Genomic DNA, 8,269 nt, shown 5'->3' on the forward strand with positions numbered 1-8,269 from the left:
TGAATAACTGCTTTATAAACAGAATTATTAGAATATCTGCATCACTTACCTGTTGGAAAAAGAAGGCTCTCAAGAATAAAGGGAATAAAAGGAAAGAGATACCTTTGTGGAACAGAAGTTTCAAAGAAGGTGGTCCCCAAAATCATGTTACCCAACAAAATATAAAGATGATGCTGCAAACAGATAAAAAGGGATTGCTTATTAATACTCATCAATACCTTAAAATATTATTAAAAAGTTCGTCTCAAACATCATGCACCAAATGTTTAAGGGACATCCCTGAAACTATAATCCCTCATCAACCAAGAAGATAACCTGAATTATAATCATGGTTACAATACTAACTTGTCCAAAAAAAGAAAAACTTACCAAAAGAAACTATAATCCCTCGTCACTTTGATTCCCCTATTTGCTGGATTTTTTCTTTGATTTCTCACTAGCTGGTCACTGCCGCAGGCTGTCCACCGCCTCCGACTGCCGACCATGCCCTTGAGCACAAGCCCAGTGATCCCGACCTCCTCTTCCTATTCTAAGAGAGATGGCAAAGTTTTCCTCCTCTCTCCTATTTCTCTCTCTTTTTGTTCTTTCTCTTTCTATGCAGACTCAGATATCCTAGTTCGAAGTTTTATCTCCTTTTGCTCGGATCCATGTTGACCCCAGTGAGGTGGCTCGAAACTATCCTAGTATCTATGTGGCATGGCGTCCAATTACCTTAGCCCTCGTCATGTATCTCTGGAATTTGGTTACTATTTAACTTTATTGAGCCACCTAAATTATAGTTGATCTTGACTAGTTGAGTTTACGTTGTTCGGACTGACTCGAACAGTAGGCACCACCACTGGCCAACCTTGTCCTTCCTCCATTCTGGTTCTGGTATGAAGCCATACACGCTGCAGTGCCCCAAATTGGATCATTTTTTCCGATTTTAACCCATTCTCAGTTTTCTTTGGTTTTGAAGTTGTTGTTGATGGAACTTAATAGTTTTGAATAGATTCATGTGATTCGCATAATTGAACTTGGAAGGTTTCAAAGCGGACGAGTTAACTAACCTAACGCTTTAAAGTGTGTTTTCTAACGACTTTAGAAAAGTACAATTAGTTTATTAAATTTGATTATGGTCTCTATGTTATATTGATTAAGAGGATCAAGCATGCTATTATTATTGCCACAATTGTTTTAAAATATGTTATGTATTTTAATATTGTTGTAAGTTGAATTTTGAAAGATTTGACTAGGTAATTTATTATATATATATATATATATATATATATATATATATATATATATATATATATATATATATATATATGTTCAGCATGGGTATGATCTAATCTATAGGGATTATACGTTAGTCTTATCAACTTGTAATATGAGAAACTAGTTTCGACATCGACCCGCCAATAATTAGAATAGTGGTATCAGTTATTTAGCACTTGGTCCATCCTATATCTGTTATCTGACCCATGCCATTAGATTATATGACCATAGCTTGATGTTGGATTTAGTATCAATTTTTGAAAAGCATACTCTTGAAAAATAAAAGGAATATTATTCTCTGAATTAGATGTACCCAGTCAATAATATATGTTATAAGTTACGTTTGATTTACTATTTGCTAGCATGCTTAGACCCCACTCTAAAGTATTTTGTTACTTACTAGGCTGGTGTAGGTTATTATTCCTTTTTTTTTTATTTCTAGATGCTGAATTATGATTGCTCGTAACTTGGGAGAGTATGCTAGATCTCTTGGAGATATTTGTATTATCTAGACTTCTATCTTGGTTTAGTTATTATAGTTTAATTTAGTTTTGGAGATTTTATTTAGTTTGAATGATAATAATTGGTTGGAACTTTGTGATTCTTGTTATCTCGGAATATTTGTTTACGAGAATAATTAATTGATTTTTTATAAAATTAATTTTTGAGAAATGAAGAAATTTTATTATTATTTTGAAATTATTTGATCTGTAGCCTCACATGTTTGTATTATCCATCTTGCAGGCATGCAGTGTTTGTTACGTTCTCAGTTTAAGGCGTAACAGACTAAGACCCCATTTGGCAGAGCTTTTGGTGGGCCATAATGCACTTTCTGACCCTCTAAAAGTACTTTTGGATGAAATATGAGTTGTTTGGCAAAAAAAATAAAAAGTTGTTTTAGCTTTGCTAAAAAGCTGAAAACATTTACTTAGGAGAAGCTCTATTTTGAAGCTTCTTCGAAAAAGTACTTTTTACATGCATCCGAAAGCTGTTTTAAATTTATAATTTTTTTTAAACCAAAATATTCATGATAAAATTATATAATTATAGAAAGTGCCCCTTTATGCATAAAAAATATTATATTAATAAAATATTAATATATATTGTTAATAATTATAATATTAATATCAAATATTATATTGTACTATAAATATAATATTATATTACATTATATCATAATACATTGATATGTTATATTATATAATATCAAATTATATTATATTATTATGCAATAGTATACAATATCATATTAACTATGTTAAAATAATATTATGTTATATTACGGTAATATTATACTATATCATATATTTATGTATTAATACATATTATATTTTAATACTCTATTGTATAATACTATAGAATGTTCTTTATGGTTATTTTTTCATACCAAAAGTACTTTTTTAGTTTGTTTGCCAAATACATATTAAAGTTCCACAGCACTTTAGAAATATAGTTACCAAACAATAAATGGCTTCTTATAAAAGCTCTACTTCAAAAAGATCTACTACCAACATCTCTTCCAAACAGGGCCTAAGTGATGTCAGAGTTTAGGTTGAAGATCACCGAGCATTATGATAGATCATGATTGAAATAGTCATGTTAGAGCTTAGCTTTTAGGATCCTTAAGGTTCATCGTAAAGGTTGAGAGTTGGGTAGAAATTAGGCAACAAGACATATATCTCTATTTTCTTTTCTTATTGATAATTTTATGTAATGTTGTCTGAATATTATTTGAAATGCTTGATTTATTTTCGATAAAATTAGAATTCTGCCCTATCATGCCCATAGCCAAAGTGTAACGAGTTAGTTGAGAGTTCTCGGGGTAGGGCAATTTATGTTTAAGGTTCTGATTAGTTGGATTTTGATCTAATTAACTATAAGAGAATTTTCTATCGAATATGATTAAGCATTGTGATTATTTGTTTATTAGTTATTTAAGTACATTTGGTAGAATACTGCAATATTAATTAGTTTTAAAGTTAATTATTTAATGGCAAACTAGGGTTCATCCATAAGAAGTTGATTAGAATGTAGGTTTATAAATATTTGTATGATATCTAATTAGCATTTTCTTTAAGGTTTGAACATGTATCTTGATCATGTATGAAATTGGCATGTAAGAGGAAAATATGTTTGAGCATGTTGCATATAGGCATATATTCTCATTGAAGGAATTGGTTTTATTTTAAGGTTGTAGAGTATTCCTATTAGTGGAATCTTTAACAATTTTAGTTATCATCTTCGGATGAAAATAATAGATTTTATTTATGTTTGCGGAGACTATGGCGTATGAGAAATGTTCAATTTGAAATTTTGGTTCACCATTGTAGTTGAGGTTGCTAGTGAAATCTAGTTTTGCATAGAGAAATTGGTTTTGAGAGGTTTACATAATTATCATGTAAGTTTTCTGATAAATGCTTAGAATCTTAATGAAGAAAACTCTTGAAAAGATAACCAAGTAGATTTTACTTATATGTGTATTGATTTAAGGTCTTCTATTGCAGTGGAACATTGGGACAATTCTTGTTATTGATTTTACTTGTAAGAGTTGATTTGGTATTGTCTTTGGAATTGATAAGAGAATCAACATTTATTTCATGTTTAGCTTGAAGTAACTGGCCTATATGATGTTCTTTAATGTGACAATTGGCCCAAGGGTTAATTGAGATGGATATGCTTAAGAAAAATTAGGGATGAGACTCAATGTTCTTTTTGGCTTTATTTAAAATTTGATATTTATATCATTTATATTTACAATACAGAGTAGTAGAAGTCGAAAGTCATTTAGTAATCCAGAGAAGTTTGGTGGTTTAGATTAGAGTTGCGCATCGAAAGCATGGTCAAGTATTAGATGAAATACTAAGTACCCCCATTTGTCTAAGAATGAAGGTACACCAAGTTTCAAGGATGAAACTCAATTAAGAGGGAAAGAATGCAAAGGCCCAATCCGGGCACGATCCACTTGACTGGCCTGATCTGGACTTGGCCCCTTGTTGGACCCGCATATGCTACGCATGTGACAGGAAGGAGAAGACTCCCAAAGGGAGTCTTCTTCCTCTCCGGCGACTCTGATTGGAAATTAGAGACCAAGGGCCATTGGAACTCTAGGTCTCCTCTATAAATAGGACCCCTCCTCTTTATGACTGTCCATCGACGAGCACTATGCTTCCTTCTCCTTCTTTCTCCCTCTTTCTCTCTATTATCGCTGATTTCCTTTCACCATGGCCACCGAAAATCGGAGCTATAGATATTGCCGGAGCCCAAGGTAAGCTCCAATCCTCCTTCTCCGACCTTTTCCCTTCTCCACTATGTAGTTGTTGGCCGAATTCCATCGATAAATCCACCAGAATGACCAACAAAGCCTATGTTTTGCTTTCCCTTTTTTTTGAGCTTTTTCCCTTTTTTCGGCCACAGGCACTGCCAGCTCTTGATGCTGACCTCCTAGTCAAGTCCTCCAGCCTCCCTACGATCCTCCATGATGGAGCCATGGCTGTCGGTAATTGACCAATGGCTATAAAACAAAGCAACACTTCAATTCCTCTATTTTTTGGCATTTTTTTCTTTGAGCTCTTACTCGTCGGTCACTGCCGCCGATTGTCCACCACCTCTAGTTGTCGACCATCCCTCAGGCACAATCTCTAGCGATCCCAACCTCTCCTTCCTCTTCTAAGAGAGACAGGAAAGTTTTCCTCCTCTCTCCTAATTCTCTCTCTTTTTTCTCTCTCTTTTTGCACTTTCTCTCTCTAAGTAGACCTAGAAATTCTAGTTCAAAGTTCTGTCTTCTTTTGCTCGAATCCAAGTTGAACCTAGTGAGGACGCTCTGAACCACTCTGATATCTGGGCCGCATTCCAGCTTATAACCTCGGCTTTTACTGGGTATCTCTAGAATTTGGTCACCATTAATCTTTATTATGTCACCTAAATCATTACTAATCTTGACTGGTCAAGTTCGTCTTGTTCGGACCGACCCAAACAGTCGGGCACCACTAATGGTCGACCTTGTCCTTCCTCCATCTTGGTTCGCGAATGAAGCCATACACTATGCAGTGCCTCAAATTTGATTATTTTTTTCCAATTTTAACTCATTCTCAATTCTCGTGGGTTTCGATATTGTTTACGATGAATTTTAATGGCTTTAAATAAGTTCGGGTGATTTGCGTAATTAAAATTTCAAGGTTCCAAAGTGGAAGAGAAAAGTAACTAAATGCTTCAAAGTGTATTTTCTAATGACTATTGAAAAAGTATAATTAGTTTATTAAATTTGGTTATGATCTCTATTTTATGTTTGGATAAGCAGATCAAGCATACCATTGTTGTTGTCATAATTGTTTTGAAATATGTTATGTACTTTGGTACTTGGTACATTCTATATCTGTTATCTGACCCATGCCACTGCATTATGTGGCCATTATCTAATGTTGCATTTAGTATCAGTTTCTGGAAAGCATACTCTTGAAAAATAAAAGGAATATTATTATCTGAATATAGATGTTCCCAATCAATGATATATATTATAAGTTATATTTGATTTACTACTTGCTAGCATGCTCGACACCTCTCTGAAATGTTTTGTTGCTAACTAAGTTGGTGTAGCTCATTATTCTTTTTTTTTTCTTTTTCATATTCTGAATCATGATTCTTTAAGACTTGGGAGAGTACACTAGACCTTTTAGGGATATTTATATTATCCAGACTTCTAGCATAGTTTAGTTTAGCATAACTTAATTTAGTTTTCGGTATTTTGTTTAAATGATAAAAATTGTTGACCTTAGATGTTTGATTTTAATGATGTAAAATATTTGAGTAAAAAGTTCACTAATTAGTTGTCTTAAGTATACTTAAATGTTTATAAAAAGCCAAAGCTCTTAAATGAAGATTAATTATCCAAAGGTCTATATAAAGCAACTCGAATCTTAAAAGGCATTATAGCAACCCTTGAATGTTCACATCCACATAAAATTTTGACTTGGGCTATCTCAAGAGTTGACCTTTGGATTATAATGAGTTGATCCTAGCACACTGATATAGACTGATATGCCTTTACGACTAAACTCTAGTAGTTTACGAGTCAACCCGAGAATAGTCTCAAAAGACAAACAAAAACCTATAAAATTTATTATATTGGTGAGTCGACTTATGAAGAATACGAACCAACTCCATCCAAATAAAAGTCGACCCTAGAAGCAAAAGAGTTGACCCTTGAATCGCCACAAACAAAAGATATAAAGCTGTAAAATTCACCATAGTGGCAAGTTGACCCAAGAAGAATATGAGCTAACTCCAGTCAGACAACAATCGACCACAGAAGAAAATGAGTCGACCCCTAAGTGACCACAGACAAAAGATAGAGAGCAGTAAGATTCAGTCTATTAAAGAGTCGACCCATAAAGATAACAAGTCGACCCCTGTCAATAGACGAGTTGACCCTTAAACCAAAAGAGCCGACTCCATAATGGTCACAGAAGAAAGATAAAGCATAGCAAAAATAACAGTTAGTTTGACTCAACCCCTGAAGATCACGAGTCGACTCCTAGAGATCATGAGCTGACTCCTAAAAATGTCGAGTCGACTTATCTGCGCCTGACAACAATAACAACTTATTTTTCTGCAAATTAGAACGATAGTTTTTATCTCACAATAACTCTTTCAATCTGTCTAATGACTAGAAGAGTTTATTTACCATTCTTAAGTGGTATAAATGCATGAGAACACTAAAAGAAAGAAAAGAGATGAAAAAGGAAATGAATTGAATAGCCAAAAAAAAAGAAGAGAGCTTCAAAAAAATATATTAAGTGCATTCATTAAGAGTTGAAAGATCACATCCTCTAGAACTGAGAGAGCTGGTGAAATGCATTCAGGTTCAATCAAGGCCAACCAACTGATTCAGGGCTCCATTTACTTTATGTATACTTTACTTTAAGGAGCTATAATTCTATTGCTTTATATTTTCTTTATGCTTTGTTGTGACAAGTTTCAGAATTTGAAACTTGAGAAAAAGGTTAATCCAAACCTTGGATTGGATTGTATTGAGCCTATGGAAAGGCTTGGGTGTAGTTTTGGTTGATTGCTAGTGCATGAATGTGTGCTTTGATCTTTTGCATATTTATTTTTGTTAATTACTCATTGCAACTCACATAAGTTCATTAAGTTTTATTCCATTGTATTTTGCTAAAAGCTTTTGCAAAGCCCAATTCACCCCCCCCCCCCCCCTCCCTCTTAGGCTGCATAACTAGGCAACAAGTGGTACAGAGCCTTGGTACTCAATCCTCTCATTGACTTAATAGTCAAAGAGTTAAAGATCTATGGCAGCCCAAATTAGAACACAGTCCATAAACAAACTTTTACTTTTTAATAACATAAATTATATTTATTGGAAAGCACGCATGCGCATCTTTGTTCGGTCACTGAATTATGACATGTGGAGTGTCATAGTTAATGGTTCTCACACATCTACAAAAGTTATTGATGGTGTGTCTCTTCCGAAACTTGAAGGAGAATGTGATGAGTTTGATAAAAAAATGGCATAGCTAAATGCTAAGGCCATGAATGTTCTTTATTACTCTCTAAATGCTAATGAATTCAAAATTATTTCAACCTATAATTCTGCTAAAGAGATTTTGGATAGGTTGGAAGTAACTCATGAAGGTACTAACCATGTCAAAAACTCTAAAATTAATATACTTGTACATTATTTAAAATAGAATCAAATGAGTCAATCACTGATGTTTACTCATTTTACTGATATTATTAATAGTCTTAAAAGTCTTGGAAAATCTTATACTAACAATGATTTGGTGAGAAAGATTCACAAGTCACTACCAAGAGTTTGGGAGGCTAAAGTAACTGACATTCAAGAAGAAAAAACCGTTAACATCCTTCCTTTAGAAGAGTTGCTGGATTTTCTGATGACTCATGAGCTAACCATGAAGTAGAACTTTGAAGAAGAAGAGTCAAAGAAAAGGAGAACCATTGCCCTCAAATCAATTATTCAAGAAGAGGAAGAAAGTGAAGA

The sequence above is a fragment of the Phoenix dactylifera genome, unplaced genomic scaffold, assembly GCF_009389715.1.
Source record: "Phoenix dactylifera cultivar Barhee BC4 unplaced genomic scaffold, palm_55x_up_171113_PBpolish2nd_filt_p 000288F, whole genome shotgun sequence".
NCBI classification, from domain to species: Eukaryota; Viridiplantae; Streptophyta; class Magnoliopsida; order Arecales; family Arecaceae; genus Phoenix; species Phoenix dactylifera.